The following is a 21,404-nucleotide window of genomic DNA, read 5'->3' on the forward strand; positions in this document are numbered from 1 at the left end:
ACAGAGCATGAAGTGGGCATAGGTTGCCCTCTTGCAACCTCATGTTCTCCAACACAGTGCACCACACAAAGGCTGGTGGTAGGGTGACCACAGATGTACCACACAGACAACACTCAAACCCAAAGATGGGCAATGAATGTATCCTTTAATCCTTCTCTCTCTCATAATGAGCCAGGCTTCTCAAGAAAGGCCTTAGAAAGACTTTTCTTCAGTCAAATTGGCACTGTGTCTAATTAATCAATAGCAAGAAACCAGGTGCTCTACCAATGACTTGAGTTAACTGGAACACCATAGTCTGAGGTGAGCTGAGTTTCCTGACCCCCAACCTTTCCATTAATAGTGACTGATAGGGTGTGGCTGAAGAAGGGAGGCTAGAACACAATCCAGACAGCGCCATTTTAGTTGTTGAAATAATGACAATAATTTAGACTATGTCCAAATTAGGATTATTACTGCTGTGATGAAATACCATAACCAAAATGACTTTGGGAGGAAAATGTTTATTTCACCTTATACTTCCAGACCTTAGTCTATAACTGAAGGAAGTCAGGACAGAACTCAAACATGCCAGCAATCTGGAAGTAGGAGCTGATGCAGAGGCTACAGCTTACTGGCTTACTCCCTGAAGCTTGTGCAAACTGCTTTCTCATAGAACCCAGGATCGTCTGCTCAGAGGTGACCCCCCACCACCACCACACACACACACAATGGGATGAGCCCTCCCCTGTCACTCACTAATTAAGAAAATGCTCTGCAGGATTGCCTACAGTCTAATCTTTTGGAGGTATTTGCTCAAATGGGGCCCCTTCTCTCTGATGACTTTAGCTCAAGTTGACATTAAATTAGCCAACACTGACTAGAAGCAAGCTCACTCATATAAGGATATGTTCATTAAAATAATATTCTCAGGTAACCAGTAAAGGAGGTAACTGTTACTCCTGTTTACAGTCTTGGAATGATACATTATTAAGTGAAAATGGCGGCTTGGCCAACTGAACTGAGTAAGGTTCTGCCTAAGATCCCACAGTGCTTTCTTGTCGTGTATGGTAATTGAAGCCTGTGGTTTTGTGTGAGGGGGAGTATGTTGTGGTTCTATTCATCTCCATTGACAAATCTTCAATAGTGTTTGAGAGAGAGAGAGACCTAACCTTTCTCCTCTCTCATTCTCCTACGAGTTACAACACTCAGTACTGTAATTCATTCTCAGCCTACTAAGCTGAGATATGTAATGTCTCTTTCCACTTTAAAGCCACCGAAAATTTCTATAAATAAATAAATGCGATAGGCTAGGAGGCTAAGAATACATACTGCCCTTCCAGAGGACCCAAGTTTGTTTTCCAGCACCAATGATATGAACCACTTATAACTCCAGCTCCAAGGAATATGATGCCCTCTTCTGGCTTCTACATGTACCTATACTCATACACACACACACACCACAACCACCACCACCACCACCACCACCACCACCACCACCACCACTACACATACGTATGTACTCATAATTAAAAACAAATCTTTAATGACAATAATAACTTAAAGTCAGATTTTAAAGTTCATACATGGACTTTGACATAATAAAATTCAATTTCTGGTTGTCAGAACAGTAAGCTTTTATGTGCCCTCAGAGGATGAAGCATAGGAAAATAACATTGATAGGCAAATCTTGAGCCCTGTTTTCCCCCTTTGTCAATCATACATGTGTAGTATACATATATGTGTATGCATGTTTACATATGTGCAGGCATACATGTGTGGGCATATATGCATGTAGACTCACAAGGTTGATATTGGGAATCATTTTCAATTGTTCCTCCACATTCATCATTGAGGCAGGGTCTCTCAATCAAACCCAGAGCTCACTGATAGGCTAGTCTAGATAGGCAGCTTGCCCTGGGCATCTCAACTCTACTTTCTGAGGATGTGAGTACAGGCTGACCATCACACCCAGTGAGCATTTAATTGGGTCCTGGGTATCTGAACTAGGCTCTCACACTCAAGCAGCAAGCTGCTGATCACTGAACCACCTCCCAGCCCCGGGCTGGCTTTTTTACGTTTTAAGGTTTCTCCATTAAGTAAGACAAGATAAAATGAGAACATAGAAATCTCTCTCCATCACCCTAAAGACAAGGCTTGTTTGGAGGTATGAGCAAGAAGCAAAGTCAATCCTGACCATTTTAACCCCTTACCATGTAGGATGTGCAAATGACCCATAAACTCCAAAAATCTAGAAAGTACAGTTAAAATTTTGCCTTAAACTGAAGAATTAGGATATATCTGTGTCAGAGCAAAGCACAAACTGCTTTATACAGTTATTTCACAATTCAGCTCATATCCTGTAAATGCTTAATTTCTACTGATGAACTCCAATGGAAAGATCACAAAGTGGGCACAATACCATGAGACACAGGAGTTTGTGAATGTAATACAAAAAGAAAAAAGAAAGAGAGGGGGGAGGGGGGGAAAGGGAGGAAGGGAGGAAGGGAGGGAGGGAGGGAAGGAGGGAGGGAGGGAGGGAGGAAGGAAGGAAGGAAGGAAGGAGCCCTTCAATTCCAAGAGGTGAGGGCAGAGAAAGAAGGAGCATGTCCTGATGTAAAAATTCCCCAGAACTGAAGAAAGACAAACCATCAGGAAGAAAGAGCCCATCAGCTCCACACTAAGTAAATACAAAGCCACCAGGAAAACATTGCCGTAAGGCTACAGAAACCCAGAGAAAGGAAAAAGATCTGTGAGTGAGTGCTACAGTGGAGAAAAGACTTGTTGTTAGACCAATGGGAGTCTCCTCAGCTAAAACTCCTCAAAGACAGCAGTCATTTCAAAGTGCCAATGAAAAACAGCATGCTCAAGAATCCACACAGAGTTAACTAACAATCTAAACTTTATAACAGCAATAACAAAAAAAAAAAGTTACAAAGTACAGATCCACTCTGAAAGAGCTACTAAGGAGTTCAGATGAGACTTAAGAAATAAGAGGGGGAAACTAATCAGTAAAAATGTTAAAAAATCAAAGTGAAAAAAATTTTGAGCTTTTCAAATTATGACACAATTCTTTGTGATACCATGAAACACTAGGAGTAGGTATTTAGGATCTTGGGTTCTTGTTTAATGTAAGAACAAGACACAAGTTTTACTGATTGATATTTTGTTAGGAAGATCTAAAATTCAGTTTCTATGTTACAAATTTAAGGTAAATATGAAAATAACAGATACAGAATAACACTTCAGATTCAGTAAAAGATAAAATATACAAGAGAAATAAAAGATTCAGCTAATGGTAGGAGAGGTGAGAAAATGTATATAGAAAAAGAAAAGATGTTCTTAAAGGGGAAAAAGAATACATAGATACTAAAATTTTTTATTAACCATTACCACAATAAATACAAATGATTTAAATTATGTATTTAATGGCCATCGATTAGTGGGTTGAATAAGATTGAAATACTATTTTTTTATATTGACTACTAGAGAAATCGATATAACAGAACAACACTTAATCTTTGATAATAAAATGTGGAGGAACTACATATTCTATACATGTACTACAAAGAATGACTTACAACTAATCAAAACTAAATAGTAGTAACTCCGTGGGAGCTGAGTAGGTTTTAATATGTTCTTTTACATCTTTCTGACTTCAAATTTTTTAGTAAAAATGTATTTTATTTTTATCACTGAGGACTGCATTACTGTAGTCTAGGTTAAAATTATCATTGACACATACATCCCTTTTGTACTCCTGTACTAGATACCTGTGTTGGAATACTGGATCCTTGCAACATTCAAACAAGAACAAAAGATACTGCTTTTGCATTGGTTTGTATCAGAGGAGAGAGTGGGGTATAGAGATTAAAATACTATAAATAACTACTATAAGATTGAAAAGCTAGTAAGACACAACTGATGGGAACAACATCAACCAGATGCCCTGAAGATATATCAAATGTGAGGTAAACACAGGAACACAATTCTGATCTCACTTAAGACAATTATTCTGCTATTTGTGCCATTATTTTCTAGTTAAAAACCACTGCAGTGGTCAGGACTGTATCTCAGTATCACAGAATGCTTTCCCAGGTTAAGCCCTGGGTTCCCACATTAAGCCCTGGGTTCAATCCTCAGAACCACCCTAAAAAAAAAAAAAAATGAACAGGAGTCAGCGTGCTCCAGCATGACACACAGAAGAGTTCAAAGGCCCCTCCTCCTGGCTGAAGAGATATTGACAGTTGATGGCTTCTGGGGAGAAAGACTTGTATTTCTTATGGTTGCTGTAGCTCAGGTTAGGTCAACGATGCTCCAGTGGATGGCCCATACCCATGAGTTTATGAGCAGCACTGTCGTGACTAGGTTTCTTCTAGTTATAGAAGAAAGACAGGGAGGCTACAGATCAGAGGCATGGGATGAATGTGAGAGGAGTTAGAAGGCCAGGAGGGGGAGGGGCGTGAATGTGACAAAAATATGCTAAAGTAATATACAGAATTCTCAAGGAGTTGATGAAAATATTATAACTTAACATCTGGGTGACTTAGAGTTACTGTCGATGTGATCAAACATCATGAGCAGAGCGTCTCTGAGAGGAAAGGGTTTAGTTGGCTTACGTTTGCACCTGTAGCTCATTATCGAAGGCAGTCAGGACGGAAACTGTTGCAGGATTTTCCATGTCCAATCACATTAGGACAGTGGAAGGCCTGTGATTGGACAGGAAAAGAGAGGCAAAGCTAGGAGTAGGGGAGAGGGGGGTGGCAGGAGGAGGAGGGAGGAGAACCGAGAAGGCTTGGATGAGGGTCTGCATGGCATTTACCAGCCACAAATAGCTAGGTTTTTATAAGGTTAGAAATACTGGGATAAAGCTTTTATCATTATCAATTGGCTCTTAAATTATTGTATTGGCATCTTGTAAACTGTGATATTACTGATATATAAATCCGGTTGTCTAATTAAGCTTTTAGAGTTTTGATTTACTTGGTTACTGAAATGTGGGTCCGCCGATTACAGGGGTTTATGGCAAAGAGAAAACACAGTTGAGATGCTGTGGGAACTAGCTGGGAGAGAATAGCTCCACAGTGAAAACACTCTGAGCAGGACCCTGCTGGGACATGGTATTTGCCGCCTGACCCAGCAGGAGAGATGGTGGGGCGGGGAGAGAGGGCGGGGCAGACTTTATTAAATATTTCCTGCAACAAAGAACTCAAACAGGGCGGTAACCTGGAGATAGGAGCTGATACAGAGGCCAAAGAGGAGTGCTGCTTACTAGCTTGCTTCCCCTGGCTTGCTCAGCCTGCTTTCTTATAGAACCCAGGACCACCAGGCCAGGGATTGCACCACCCACAATGGGCTGGGCCCTCCCACATCAATCACTAATTAAGAATATGCCCTATGGGGATATTTCTTAGGAAACATTTTCTCAATTGATGTTCCCTTCTCTGATGGCTCTCACTTCGGTCAAGTTGACTAGCCAGTACGCTGCATGTGGAGGTACATTTCTACAGTTCTAGCTTTCTATATGTGGAAGCAAAGGATCAAATCCAATACCACCCATCTCCCACCACACAAGTTCAAGACCAATCTGGGTTATATGAGGTCTTGTCTCATAAATCGTTTTTTAAAACAGTCCAATAAGAGAGTATATTTAACATTTACCATAATAGTAGAATTTCACAGGCGACAAAGAAAATTCATTTCTATAATGAAGTTTCTCTACACACACTTAACGACCACAATGAGTTCTGAGAAATGCATCGTTAAGATTATCCTGTCATTGTGCAAACAAGTAGATTAACTTACCCTCACCTGGCTGTAATATAAACCTAAGCTAGCTGCTATAGCCTAGTGTGCCTGTAGGCCAGACACTTGAATATCAGGCCAATGTACTGTGCATCGTAGGCAACTGTAACACAGTTATATATCTGAAAAATCTGAACCCAGGCGAGGCACATTCAAAGTGTGTTATAAAAGATCACAGACTACACACTCAGGAGGGGCACACACAGTAGGTAAATATTACGCAGATATATTAGGGCACGCCACTATACACTTTAAGAATGCCATGAACTTTGGCTATACTGAATTCCCCTTTTAATCTTTCTTTCTTCCATAATAAGTTAATCTTAATTTAATGCAACACCTTTTTTTTAAATAAACTTTCTAATTCTCAACTCATCCTCATACATATAGACTTAGCTTGAAACATGCACAGTAGGTGGTAAAAATGTTCAAGCTATTCTATAACCTTATGGGACCACTGTCATGACTGCAGTCATAGCCCGAGATGTCATTAGACAGCTTTTGACCATACTTTAGGACATTAAAATCAAAGAACCAATATCTGACCAGTGTGATGACCACAGCTCTCTCCTGTTAAAACTACTACTTCTACAATCTTATTTTGAGATTTTTAATCATTTTTGAACAAAATCACTGAAATGAAGTTTGGAAAAAATTATCCATCTTTAATAAAGAAAATGTAGAGACGAGTTCATACCATGTTCTGAATTCAGCCTGTTAAATACACCACTAAGCTAGATTCCATTTGGGCCCAACTGTCTATCTCAGATTATATACCCCTTTCTTTTTAAGCAAATACATAGCTACCAATGACTTTTAAGATAACATATAGTATATTTTAAAACAATTTCCACAACCACAAAAATAGAAAAAAAACCCTCCCATTATGGGAAATTACCTTTTACCTGTATTTATAGTAGCCCCCCAAAGTCATCATTTATAAGTAATGGATGTATTTCTAACCAAATGGATATTGAAAGAAAAAAAGGTGCATTTTGCGAGCTCTATCGGAAAGGGCCTTGCAAATAGCACGTAGGTAATTACATCTCTGGAACCATTCAATTGGCCACCTATCTTGGTGAAATTACAGTAATGTGCATTTTGGCAAATCATATCATTTGACTAAGTCGTTTTAAACGTACATGGTGCATTTCTTCTCTTCCCTCTCAGAGTAATTCTCCAGAACACTTCAAACTCAAAGGAAGATGCAGGCACAGCCTGACCACCCCACCATAACCAGCTTTGCTCTGCAGCAGGTTACGTACCTTGCTCCACCTGAATCTCTCGCTTTCCCAGAAGATGCTACCAGGAAGACCCCACTGCCTTCCTCTCTACTGCCATGGTGACAGATCTGAGGGTGAGAACTGTCAAAGGCCTGGCTTGACGGAATAAAAACAATGCCCAGTGATGATTGACACCTTTCTTGTCCTGTCACAGACTATAAATTGTTCCTTTGATGTCTGTAAGCGAGGCCTACATCCCCCAAAGCAAAGACCCTTCTATGTAATTTAATCCACTCCATGATACTGTTCATATTCATTTATGTGATCACATTATAATATAGGAAAGACTTGTTGTGAGAAATGGTGGTGGACGCTTTCTTCCGCACCGCCATAATAGATGTGTACAGAGCTCTGGAATATTAAACTAATGATTTCATTTGTCTACTCTTGATGTTATTGAAGAGCTTTATCCTATGCATAATTAACAAGGTTTTGAGAGGTTGGATATAAAACATTATAGCGTTTCTTGTCAGCTTACATTGAGAAGTCTACGGTGACCAATACAAATAACCTGTAAGGGTGCGCTCACCTAACCAGGGAGAATGATGAATACTAGACTCTATCAAAGCATCTTCGTCTGCACAAATTTGTTCTCGTTCATTCTCATCCTCTCATTCTCTCTCAACCCTACCCCCACAAGTAACTACACAATGCAAAACAGAAGCCTTTTAAAAACCATTGGGAACTCTGCCTTACTCACATTTCACACATGTCAATGTCTATGGACCTTAAAATTAAGAAAAATTAAAGTATGGACAGAACCATAGAAATCACATTACTATCTAACTCACACAAAGGTCTCTTGCCATGGACTCCTTTGGATTAGTAAAGTTAGAAACACTATGAGGCACACAGCAATTTATTATCTTACCAGTAATAAAACTGGTGACTTACAATAGCCCATCAGTAGGCTCATGTTTGTTCATAAAAGTCACCATACAAATAAAATATTTCCTTCCATTCATGACTCCTTCCCTTGCTCCAGATAGTTGACAATTTAAAATCTTACATTAATGTTGCAATAATACTATGAAAGCTGCTTTTTATGAGTTAGGAAGTGATATGCAGGTTGGATGGTCTGGGTCGAATTGGAGCTAAAGCAGCATGTTAAACAAAACAGGAAGACATGGCCACAAGGGTTGGCCTGGATTCATGAGCCCAGGATCATGGTGCTTTCAGAATGCCACAAATATGGATGCCAAGCACTGTCTAAGCTGTGTCTGGCAAACACTGCAATGAGGTCACTTAAGAACAGGACTTTAATCCCAGCTGAGGCAGGTGGATCTCTGAATTTGAGGTCAGCCTGGGCTACAGGGTGAGTTCCGGGACAGCCCGGGCTACACAGAGAGACCACTAGCCTCCTTATCTCATTACACATTAGCAGAAACAAGGATGACTCTAAGACTATCATACTCAAATCAATTATGCCTGAGCTTTCATTGTATGTGTGCATTTGTGTGCATGTATTGCTGAAGGGGCTTGTGCATGTATGTGCTGGGGAGGAGGTACAGGTGTGTGAGTACACGTGTGTATGTGGAAGACAGAAGCCAACTTCTAGTGTTCGTCAGTAGCCACTCCCCTGTGTTTTCTACTCTGTTCTCAGACAGGGTCTCTTGCTGGTCCGAGGTTCACCATTTTAATAGGCTGGCCAGCTAGAGAATCTTAAGGATATACCTGTCTCTGCTTCCCTAGGACCGGGATTACAAGTCCAGCATCCTGAGATCCAAAGGAACAGGAAGCCTTCTGTGAGACTGTGGGTCTCTAGATATAACAGTGAAGACACATCCGTGAAATCTCCAAAATCCAGCTGCCTAAACAAGACCTGAGTAAAAACAATGGCAGTTGATATAGCACTGTGGATGAGGGAAATCCCATGGGGCCTCTCCCCTATATAACGAGCTATAGGCAGTTAACTGCTGAGAGAGGGAGACTCAGTCTGCCCCCAAGGAGCCCTCAATTGGTTACCCAACACCAAGTACTTGGTCCCAAAATCATAATCCTAGAAACACTACATAGACTCAGCAGGTGTGTGTACACGTGCATGTGCATGTGAGAGAGAGAGAGAGAGAGAGAGAGAGACAGAGACAAAGACAGAGACAGAGACAGAGACAGAGACAGAGACAGAACAATAATAAAGAAAAAGAGGCCATGAGTTTAAGAGGTGGGGGGTTGAAGGATGGAAGGGAAGTAAATGATGTCATTATACTTTAACTACAAGTAAAATTAAAAAAAAGAAAAAAGAAAAAAAAAGAAGTTGGGACATGATTGAAAAGCTACCTGGCCTTCATACACATGTATATATATGCTTGTACACCTCCACATGCACATACACACGAACACATCTGCCCACACTCGACATACTCAACGCAGGAAAAATCCATTCGAGGCGTGGAGGCCCCAGTCAGAGACAAGCAGCTCAGGCCTCCTGGAAGCCATTGCCAGCAAACTTGCTGGCTTGCAGCACTTGGTGAGCCTGGGAAGAGAGTCAAACACTCCTGCCTTCTAAAAGCTAAAGGGGGTGGCGATTCTGACTCTAACAGTTACCTTCGAGGTAAAATTAATTATTAATTGACAAAGCCTGGACACAGAATGATTGCTATCAATATTTTAATACTTTCTCTGCTAATTTCTTTCTCACCAGAACCGCCGAGGAGCTGTTTGCTCTCTGCAAAGCTTCGCCATAATGATCATCTTAAGGTGTCCAACACTGTGGAATGCTCCGAGTCTTCTTTAATTTCTAAGATCAAACAAATGGGGGGAGGGGCGAAGGTTCACACCTCGTTCCCACAAATGGGTGATTTTTCCATTCTTTGAGGGCTCATGAACTTCGAAGTGGTATTAATTTTTAATTTCCTATCCATGCTACACGTTATCTATTCAGATGTGTTTGTGTCACAGTCTGGGGGCTTCTGTGTACAGCTGGAATCTGTGGAGATAGAAGGAGGACTTACCATGGAACTGAAGTCCTCTCTGGAGCCAGCTTCTAGAAGCACCCAGCTAAAACGCATCTCACTTCAAAACCAAAAGGTTTTTCTTTTGTTGTTGTTGTTTTTTTTTTTAAAGATGTATTTATTGTTACATGTAAATACACTGTAGCTGTCTTCAGATACCCCAGAAGAGGGCATCTGATCTCATTACAGATGGTTGTGAGCCACCATGTGGTTGCTGGGATTTGAACTCAGGACCTTCAGAAGAGCAGCCAGTGCTCTTAACCACTGAGCCATCTAAAGACTCCTTGGAACCGGGCAAGTCACAAATGAGTGTGGGCAAACAGGAAATGAGGCAGAGGTGGGAGAATTGGGAGTCCCGGACCAAGCTGGACTACATGGAGACATCCTGTCTTGTCCACATAAGACTTTAAAAAGCAGTAAAGGAGGGTGGAGATGGGACTCGGTTGCCAGAGTGTTTGCCGAGCATGGGTGAAGCCCTAGGTGTGATACCTAGCGCCATATAAACTAGATGTGGTAGAGGGGGCTGGTGATCCCAGTACTTAGGAGGTAGAGGCTGGAGGATCAGAAATTTAAGGTCATCCTCTGCTACTTCAAGGCCAGCCTGAGACTCATGAGACCTTGTCTCTGATTTAAAGAAAAAAAAAATCTCCACTTTAGTTTTTCATGCTCCAGTGGCCCAGAGAAAGTGCTAATGAATAACATGGAGATGTCAGCCTAAGAAAAAAAATCTCAGATTCCAAGATGACCTTCGGTTGGCCTCAGGAACAGAGCGCCATAGGCTTTAAGGTTGGAGGCAAGACCCGGGGCAGACTAGGGGAAAGTCAGCAGAGGTTGGAATTGCCCAGGGCATTTAAAGCCTGGAAGGGCTGTGCTGGGGAAAGAATTCCCTGGTCACACTGTATTTTCTATATAGCCACAGTAAAGAGTTGCATTACAATAATTTTTGGAAGTTAAACTATGAGTTCAGTGAGATGGCTCAGGGGTTAAAGGTGCTTGCCACCAAATCTGACGACCTGAGTTCAATTCCCAGGACCCACATCGTAAAAAGAAAGAACTAACTCCTGTCCTGCAAGTTGTCCTCTGACCTCTTTGTGCATTTGTAAGCATGTGTACACACACACACACACACATACACACAAAGAAAGATGAGAGAGATAAATAAATGTTTTGAAAAACTAAAACAAATTTTATAAAAAGTTAAAAAGACTATCAGGGCTGGAGAGATGGCTCAGGGGTTAAGAGCACTGACTGCTCTTCCAAAGGTCCTGAGTTCAAATCCCAGCACCCACATGGTGGCTCACAACCATCTGTAAAGAGATCTGGTGCCCTCTTCTGGTGTGTCTGAAGACAGCTACAGTGTACTTAGATATAATAATAAATAAATCTTCAAAACAAAAAGATTATCAACTGCCTCATCAAACCATGCAAGAGCTAGAGGGAATGGTGCTGTCTTGGGCTCCTATAGACATTGGCCAGAGATTTATCCCCACATTGTATATTTAATGACATATACCTGCTCCCTCAAAGTATCCTGTACCCTTCAGCCTGTGGCCAATTTTAACCACTCCTTGGAATCTTCAGGAGATTCACTTCTAGACCCCCTAATATGAAAATATACAGATATTCAAGTCCCTTGTATAAGCAGCATATTTGTTTATAAGCTATCACATCTTCCTGTGCATAGGGAAGAGTCCCTAATAAAGAGTTAGCCTGCATTGTTTGGGAAATAATCACAAGAGTGCAGGTCACACATGTTCTGTGCAGATTGTAATTTTTCTCTCCAAATGTTTTTGACTCTGTAAATTCACTCGCTTGGTAAATCATCATGTGCTGTTTGAGATTACTGGGAAGTTGGCTCCAGAAATGGGTTGGCATTTCTACTTCGGCCACAGAACATTTATATCTCAAGTGACCTCTAAGACTCCTTGTCTGGGGATGTCACCAACCCAGCTCTACACTGGGGAGGAGGGTAGAGTAAAACAACCCAAAAGTCAAAACAGTGTGCTCTTGAGAACAGTCGGATGTTAGCCAGAGGTTACTGCTATTTATTCCATGGTATAAAAGTTTCCGGGGCTGGAGAGATGGCTCAGGAGTTAAGAGCACTGACTGCTCTCCCAAAAGGTCCTGAGTTCAAATCCCTGCACCCACATGGTGGCTCACAACCATGTTCTGTAATAAGATCTGAACTCCCTGTTCTGGAGTGTCTGAAGACAGCTACAGTGTACTTACATATAATAAATAAATAAATCTTAAAAAAAAAAGTTTCCACAGCACTGTGCTGGCTTCTGATACAAGCTAGACTCATCAGAGAGGAGGAAGCAGCAATGGAGGAAACGCCTCCGTGAGATCTGGCTGTAGGCAAGCTGGTGGGCCATTTTCTTGATTCATGACTGAAGTCTAGGGTCCGGCCTCTTGTGGGTGGCACTACCTCCCTAGGCAGGTGGTTCTGTCACATGTAAGAAAGCAGGCTGAAGAAGCCCTGAGCATGAAGCCAGTAAGAAGCACTCCTCCACCTCTAGGTCATTTCCTGACTGTAGGTTTCCACCTGGGATTCCCGTCCTGACTTCCTTTGATGGTGGAGTGTGATGTGGAAGTGTAAGGTGAGATAAACCCTTTGCTTCCCAAGTTGCTTTTGGTCATGGTGTTTCACCAGAGCAATAGAAACCCTAATTAAGGCAAGTGTCCTCCAGGGAATCTCTCTGCTTGCCTGGGACTCTCCCCATTGGGAACGTAACTGGCTGTCTTAAAAGCACTCAGTCAATTTCTGTAAGATGCTTTGAGCGCTGGTTGGATGATGTCTTCCCATTACCTATTTGTTGCTTGCCATTTATTCTTTTATTTGACTCGCTATAGACACAATGAACTCACTTATGCAAAGCTGGAAACAAATCTATGGGAACTCATTTTCTGGACTGTACAGAACAGAATGTGGATTACTTGGGTCCTCAGGTGAAGAAGTCATTGATGTGAGGCTTGTCTCCTCTCCTCTCCCAGACAGACCACAGCTCTGGCTAACCATGTTCCCCAGTACGGGGGTGGGGGGTGGGGAGGGTGGGAGGAATTGGGGAGGGGGTAGAAAGAGCAGTGTCCTGATTGGCTGTTGCCAGCCAGGTTCCTTGACTATCACTCAACACTCATCCTTCTCTCCCTCGCCACATCCAAACCATCACCAGCCATCACTGATACAGAGCCTTCCACAACTGTCCAGTCTGTCACTCGCCTACCTGCACTGGCATGCAAGCTGGATTCAGTTTGGCCACCATCTTCCTTGACTCTTTCCTCACCCTCTCTACTCCCCAGCATCTCCTGAACTCAGCCACAGTAGTTTTTGATGCCCTGGGACCGTGGCCAGACTCTTTATGGTACATTCTGCATGGATCCTGGGATTTCTGACCAAATCTCATCTCTCCCCACTTCCGTAAACCTAAACTCCTGGACCCCTTGATGCATATGTCCTTACTCCTTATGAGGTCTGAATCTGACCCCATTTGACAGATAAAGAAATTGAGACATAGGATAACTAAGTGAACACAACACTGTGTGTATATAAATCGGGGGTGGGGGCCAGGATCACGGGCATGCTTTCAGTATTGACTACTAAACCTCACTGTGCTTCTGGATACAATCTGAATAAACCATGTTTGAACTCATGACATATAAAGACAAGTGTACATCAGTTGACATAAATAAAATCTGTATGTGTCAAGGTTGAGGGTGTTCCCAATGGCCAGAGGGTCTCCTCTGCAAATCTCCACAGGACCATCCTCTAAAGCAAACATCACTCCTCTGGCCTACTGTGCAGCCCACCAGGGATCCTGCTCCATTTACATTAACACTTTAGACCTACTTTGGGGAACAATAAAGTAGAGATATCACAACATAGTGATTTTATTCTCTTACCAAAAGAAAACTAAAACTACATAATTAATGTTACAGAAAAATGTGGGTACTGAGTACTTCGGAAATCCAGACTGTATGTCACTTTGCCATTTATAGTTTATTAACAAAATTAGATGCAGCTTTTTTTTTCTATTCACCGCTGTACATTTTTCTGATGTTAAATCAATACGGCTTCCATTTTTCATGGAACAGAAATTTAGGAAATTAAATACATCAGACAAGTGCTCATAATGCAACCTTAAAATGACACAGGCGAGATTAAAATAATGGCCACCATTCATCACACACATCTGCATCCTTGAATAGTAAAAGTCCTAATTGCTTGCCTCAGGTTCTGATAAGTATAAAGCAAAATATGGATTAACAGCTTGCCCTTTCTGTCTTCCAGGAGAAAAATTCCTGGGCACATATCTGTGGTCAATAAGTCATTCATTGATCAGCTCCTATAATAAGCTTGTTTAGTTGCTAGAACTGACCCTTACTGTTTTAAGTACTTTGAGCAGTGGGGTGTGGCAGCAGGGTAGATATAGTTGTATTTGTTAGTAAGCAAATAATATTTTAAAATATTTAAAAACATTTTAGAAGTCAACTGAAAACATAGCTGTAGTAGACACAACTACATATTTTTCTTAAGATTCACTTTCTTTCTTTCTTAAAATTTATTTTATTTATGAGTACACTATAGCTGTCTTCAGATACACCAGAAGAGGGCATTAGATCTGATTAGAGATAGTTATGAGCCACCATGTGGTTCCTGGGAATTGAACTCAGGACCTCTGGAAGAACAGTCAGCGCTCTTAACCACTGAGCCATCTATCCAGCCCAAGATTCACTTTCTATCTTTGATTACATGTATGCATGTATGTCTGAGTGGATCTGTGCATCTGCATATGATATCTGCAGAGGCCAGAAGAGAAAGTCAGAGCCCCTAGTGCCAGAGTTACAGCCAGTTGTAAGCGGCCTGAAGTAGATGTGTAGAACCAAACTCAAGTTCTCTGTAACAGTAATATAGGTTCTTCGCTACTGAGCCATCTTTCCACCCCAGAGCTACATATTTGTTACAGCAGGATCTGTGTAGCGGGTTATTCATTCATTCGTGTGTTTAATGATCACCTACTGTGTGCAGAGTATGGCATTAGTTGCTTAACGAAAGTTGGTAAGAGACCCTACTTTTTCATGGTAGGGTTTATGTCCCAGGGGAAAGTGAGTTTATTACACAAGAGTCTCAGAGTGAGCCAAGGAGGATGGTACATGCTTGTAACCCCCACTCAGGGAGCTGACACAGATGGGTGGCAGGTTCTAGGCATGGGCTATACAGTATGTTTGAGACCGGCCTTACTATCTAGCAATATGCCAGAATAAAAAGAGAAAGGGAAGGAAGGAAGGAAGGAAGGAAGGAAGGAAGGAAGGAAGGAAGGAAGGAAGGAAGGAAGGAAGGAAGGAAGGAAGAGAGGGTGAGAGGGAGGGAGGAAGGAACCAAACAACACAAGAATTTGAACACAATAGGTCATGAACATAAGGTTGAACTATGTTATCATTCTGTCTTCCTTCCCTTTCTACATTTCCAATGGCTACCCAACCATAGTGTCCTCGTGACCCTACTTAGGCCTCACCTCCACCCAGTACAGGGAACTTTTGTTCTAGGACTGCTTCTCTCTGGTTCCAGACAAAGCCCCACAGACATCCCAGAAATCTGAGTTCTCAGCTGGGGCCTGGGAGATTTGCACTACAGCATGAGAGACTGAGGACTGCTTTCTTTTCTCTCTCATGGCGCTTGGTAAGAGGAGTGACTCACTGAAATTTTTAGGCACTAGCAGCAGATGTTGTGGGGGAGATGGGGTTACTCAGCGTCAGAGCTTGTCTGGGACTGGCAACAACATTGTAGTAAAACAACGGTATACTCAGGTTAATTTGAACAGCACAATCTTTTGGAAGTAGCCACAGTCCTGAGTTTCTAGTATAACAAATTATCCAAAGCAAGGGATACAGTTAAATATTCAAAACATAATAATACAGGAAGCCGGGAAAGCACATCCCATAGTCACTGGCCTCAAAACAAACTCAAAATACTCTTTTCACTCATTTGAACTTTTCTTGGTCCAAGCATTCCATCAACCCACTGCCCTTTCCCTCAAGATCTTCTCATCCTAAACATTTTTAAAACCCGTAAAAGAATTATGGCTCAAGCTGTAAGTGCTCTCCATCTTCTGTTGAAAATCCATGACAGCTTGCCAGAGTGACAGCAGCAATCCATCTTCAGTGGATCTGGTGTCACAGATTCACGGGGTGGGTAGTAAATGTGACACGTTTCAGATGCGCTAACCAGAGGAAGTCCCTCAGCCACTCTCTCCCCTGACTCCCATGACTGTCCCCATCCTTGCCTGCTCTACAACAGACTTAACTAACAGGTCCAGAATATTCCATTTCCGCAACACTGGCAGCCTGGACAAAACCATGTTGAGCATCAACCACCGTCAGACGCCCCATCACCATAACTTCTCTGCCCTTCTCTCCCATAAGTCATTTCTAGAAAAATGTTCTGCTCCATAGAGGTAGCGTTGACCTACTTGCAAGTGTTTTTTTTTTTTTTTTTTTTTTTTGGTCTGAACGAACCAAATAAAAACGAGGGGGAGGGCAAGCTTTTAAAATTCCACTACAGTGAAGCAAACCTCCTGACTTGTCATGTCCGGGTGGATGCAGGTTTTCTGAGACTTTGCCAGTATGTTAACGTGACAGGAGAAAATAAAAAAAAAAAAAAATCCGTTCTCAAGCTCCTTTAATCAAATAAATACTTGGAAATCCACTGTGTAACTAAGAAACATAGCATCCTGGCCTTTTCAAAGATACAATGTAAACAGCCTGCCTGGAGCAGATAGACAGGCTTTGGAGGTCAATACAGAAGGAGGAGGAGGGAGAAAGGACAAGTAATACTAAGGATGTTTGAGAAAGCCTTAAGAGTCCTATTTTCTATTTACACCAATTACACACACACACAAATATATATTACGTGAAATTATATACACTCATATACACCGTGCATATATATATATGTATATATGTGTGTATATGTGTATATGTATGTGTATGTGTATATGTATTGTGTATCTTAAGTGAAATCAAGCTACTAAGGCTGGCAATGCTCCCCATGAGACCCATAGAATATATAACAAAACCCTAGTGCCAGGCACAAGAAACCTTTCATGTTGTCGGTCAAGTTAGCTGAAGATACTCTCAAAATAAGGCTATTACTGTTGTCCTTGGCTACCTCCCAGAGGTCAAGGATTAGTCCTTGTTGCTGAAGGCACCATAGTTTGGACCAGAACTTGAAAGACATACCTGGATCTGGCCTGACAACCTCCTCCCTGGGGTCTAAGTTCCAGATTATTAGAAGGTGCTGTGCAAGCAGAGAGTAGAGGGAAGCAGTCAGACATCCTAGCTGGCAGTGACAACACGAACCACAGTCATGGCCAACACGGTAAGAAACCCCTAAATGAGAAACATAGACATTTGTATCTTTACAGTAACCAACAGCTCTCCAATTAGACCCTTGGCCTGCTCAGCAAGAAGAAAACCACACCTGTTAATGGAAAGTTAGTCACTTACCTAGGGCTAGCAAATTCATGGATCATAGGGGCAACCCTACTACCAACACTTTACTAGAGCATAACTTCTCTCTGTATTCTAAATATCCTTATTCCCACAGGTAAGGGTGGCTGTCACTCCCCATTAAAGAGGCTTCTTTTGCAGCAGATAAAGACCATTACAGAAAACCACAACTGGTCAAAATGAGGAGACCAACTGATCATATGGTACCTGATCCCAACTGATATAGCTACAATACAACTCCTGCACCCAAGCTCGGGAGCACCGGGGAAGAGGAAGTACAAAGACTGTGAGATGTAGAGGACCAGGAAGTCTTCTGTGAGCTTGTGTCTCCTAGAAATGGGAGGGCCACAACACCTCAACTGTATGGCTGCCTAGCAGTTAGAACAATGCTGACATCGGTGGACAGGCTAACTTGGAAAGGGAAAAATCTCACAGGGCCCCAGCTCTAAACAAAGAACTACAGGCAACTAATGACTGCTAAGAGATGGAAAACTGGTCCTTCTCAGAGATGAGGCTCCTAACTGGTTATCCAATATCAAATGGTCAGCCCTAAAATCATACACATACAAGCAACACTAAATGAACTCAGTAGGTAGTATTTATGTGTGCGTGTGTTGTTGTGTAATTAATGTATGTGTATGAGTGCACATATGTGTGTGTAAAACAATAACAATTATAATCAAAGAAAAAAAAGTCATTCGTTCGGAAGGAGGGGCATGGGAGGGGCTGATGGGAAGGGACTTGAGAATAATCAGAGGGAAGAAAAGAAAGGCGGAAGATAATGCAATTACATTTTAATTACTTTTTAATTAAAGACTCAAGTCTTAGTTGTAGTTTTAGCCAACTCAGGACCACTGAAAAAAGCAACAGCCAGTTTATTTGCCTTGAACTAGCTCAGTGGAAAGACCCATTGTTCTATATTTTAATTGCTCCCCTAATTAATGAGATGCCCTATTAGACTGGGTGGCAATGGGCATCCAGCATACAGATCCGTGACAAAAGGTCTGGATTCCCAAACCACTGAGAGATGACTTGTCGCTTGATGAGTTTTGTCATTCTGAAAAGTCACCTAGCTTGCTGGGCTACCACAAAATGAGGGACATCTGCACCTAGCATTGTAGGTTACCATACTGAGCTATAAATCCTTGTGCTGAGATAAAGAACATTTCAGAACTATTTAAGGCAGGAGGAAGAAACGTTTATAATGGAAGGCATGAAGAAGAGAGGATGAGGAAGATGAAGAAGTTGAAGGAGGAAGAGGAGGAAGTATATAGTACAGGAAGTCACAAAAGTTGGTGTATGTGTTTTCACAGAGCATGACTGTGCATACAAAGATGATGTGTGTGACATCATCTATACACAGATATGAGGCCATGTATCTATTTTTTTATGTATATAAGTATACTGTCACTGTCTTCAGAAACACCAGAAGAAGGCATTGGATGGATCCCATTACAGATGGCTATGAGTCACCATGTGGTTGTTGGGTATTGAACTCAGGACCTCTGGAAAAGCAGTCAGTGTTCTTAACTGCTGAGCCATCTCTCCAGCCCCGAGGCCACATATCCATGGTTACACAGTGTGACATCATCTACACACATACTAGTCCATATATCCATGGACACACAACAGGACTTAAGAGAATAATGCCATCATGCTTAGCTTTGACTATCAACTTAACACAATCCAGAATTACCTAGAAAGGGAATCTCAACTGAGAAATTGCTTAGATGAGATTAGCCTGTAGCAATGTTCATGAAGCACTGTTTAGATTGTTAACTGATGCAGGAAGGCCCAGGCCACTGCAGGTGACATCATTCCCTAGGCAAGTGGTCCAGAACTGTGGACAAAAGCCAACTGAACAAACCTTGCCTGTCTTGGTTACTTTTCAGTCACCATGACGAAGCACCAAGACCAAGCTCCTTGGGAAAGAAAAGAAAGAAAACTTTCATTTTGGGCTTGCTTATAATTTAGAGCAGTGATTCTCAATTCAATCTTTCTAATACTAAGACGCTTTAATACAATTCTTCGTGTTGTGGTGACCCCCAGCCAAAAAAATTATTTTCAGTACTACTTCCTAACTATAATTTTTACTACTATTATGAATGGTAATGTAAATATCTGATATGCAGGATAGCTGATATGCAACTTCCAAAGAGGTAGTGACTCATAGGTCGAGAGCTGCAGGCCATGACATGGTCTTTTGAAACCTCAAACCTCCAATGACACACATCCTTCAACAAGGCCACACCTCCTACTAGTCTTTCCCAAACACTTCCACCAACTGGGGACCAAGCATTAAAACAAGAGCTGGGGAGGTGGGGGGTCATTTCCATTCAAACCATCACACTGCCTTCCAGGCAGCAAGCAGTAACCCCCAGGTTTTCAGCCTTCCATTTTTGGCTGAGTTCCTCATTTGGAAGTAATACTGTGTGTAACAGGAAGTAGGCCTGCCTTCAAGTTCACCGTCCTGAGTTCCTTTCTCAACATCCCTCAAAGATGGACTAAAACCTAGAAGAGCAAGATAAAATAAACCTTATCCTCCCCTAATTAGCTTTGGGTCAGGGACAGGACAAGTATCTTACCCAGAGATGTAATCCCAATTTATATAATCTTATCTAGAAAGTCAAGACTAGGTAGTTTATGACTACATCAGAGCCTTGAAATGAAGAGAGGCCTCAGTTCGTTATCTATGCAAATATATGCAAGTTACTATAGAAATGAAATTAAAATATATGCCTTTTATTAAAATTCAATCTGGAAGCAATCCTGAGCCCAGGCTTTGTTAGTCCTTGAATTGAAGATTCTCATTTTGGAAAAGCCTGTTTACTCCTCCCTTCCCCCCCTTCCAAAAGAAATTCTAAACTTGTTTTGTTTCCTGCAGAGTCACAGTTCTGAGTATTCTGACTGAGCCAGACATCATGTGTCACCAAGCATTCCAAAGTCATGCACCAGCCATGTCTCTACAATATAGTCATTCTGTAACAGAGCATTTCTAGACTCATTTCCCAAAGCCAGCTCTGTTGTGGGAGTCTACGGAATTCTTACTAGTGAAAGCAAGATCCCTTCTGATTTCCCTGTGATTTTTCTGCATACTGATATGAAAAGACAAGTAAATCAGCATCTTTCTTGGAGAACTTGGACCACAATGATGAAAAGTCACAAGAGCCCAAAATACCGGATGGTTGACGCAGGGATTTGGGGTTTTAAAACAAGACCAACATTGGCTCCAGAACATACAAACATGTTCCTCGAAACATCTGCGGCAAACACACAAGAAGGCAAACAAAGATTTTTCCAATTACATCTTTTTATGTTACACATTAAGACCGTTTTTACAGAAGGTCACACTGTGGTTGTGTTTGTTCAAGGCCAATTATGTTTTAACCTTGGTAAGCAAGCAAGAGAAGGAATTAATAAAGGCAAAGAATGGAGGAATAAACCCGTAGAGACTCCATTGTGAAAGTGTGTCTGCTGACAGAAATGTCTCATCAGACCAATAGAGCAAGGATGAGTGGTGCTGGGTGTACTAGGCACGCATGTGGAGAAGCAGTCAGTCCCTATCTCATACCTTTACACAAAGACCAGTGCCAGGAAGATCAGGGATTTCATCATGAAGGCACAACTTCCATTTTTTTTAGTACTATAGAATATGAATAATATTTAATGGCTTCAGTGTGGAGAAGGGTTTAAAAAAAATTGCAATGTGCTAGAAACCTAAACCAGAAAGAAGACAAAAACCAAGCTGGAGAGATGGTTCAGTAGTTAAGAGCACTGACTGCTGTTCCAGAGGTCCTGAGTTCAATGCCCAGCAACCACTTGGTGGCTCACCACCATCTGTAATGGGATTAAATGCTCTCTTCTGGTGTGTCTGAAGAAAGCT

This window comes from Apodemus sylvaticus, chromosome 21, assembly GCF_947179515.1.
Source record: "Apodemus sylvaticus chromosome 21, mApoSyl1.1, whole genome shotgun sequence".
NCBI classification, from domain to species: domain Eukaryota; kingdom Metazoa; phylum Chordata; class Mammalia; order Rodentia; family Muridae; genus Apodemus; species Apodemus sylvaticus.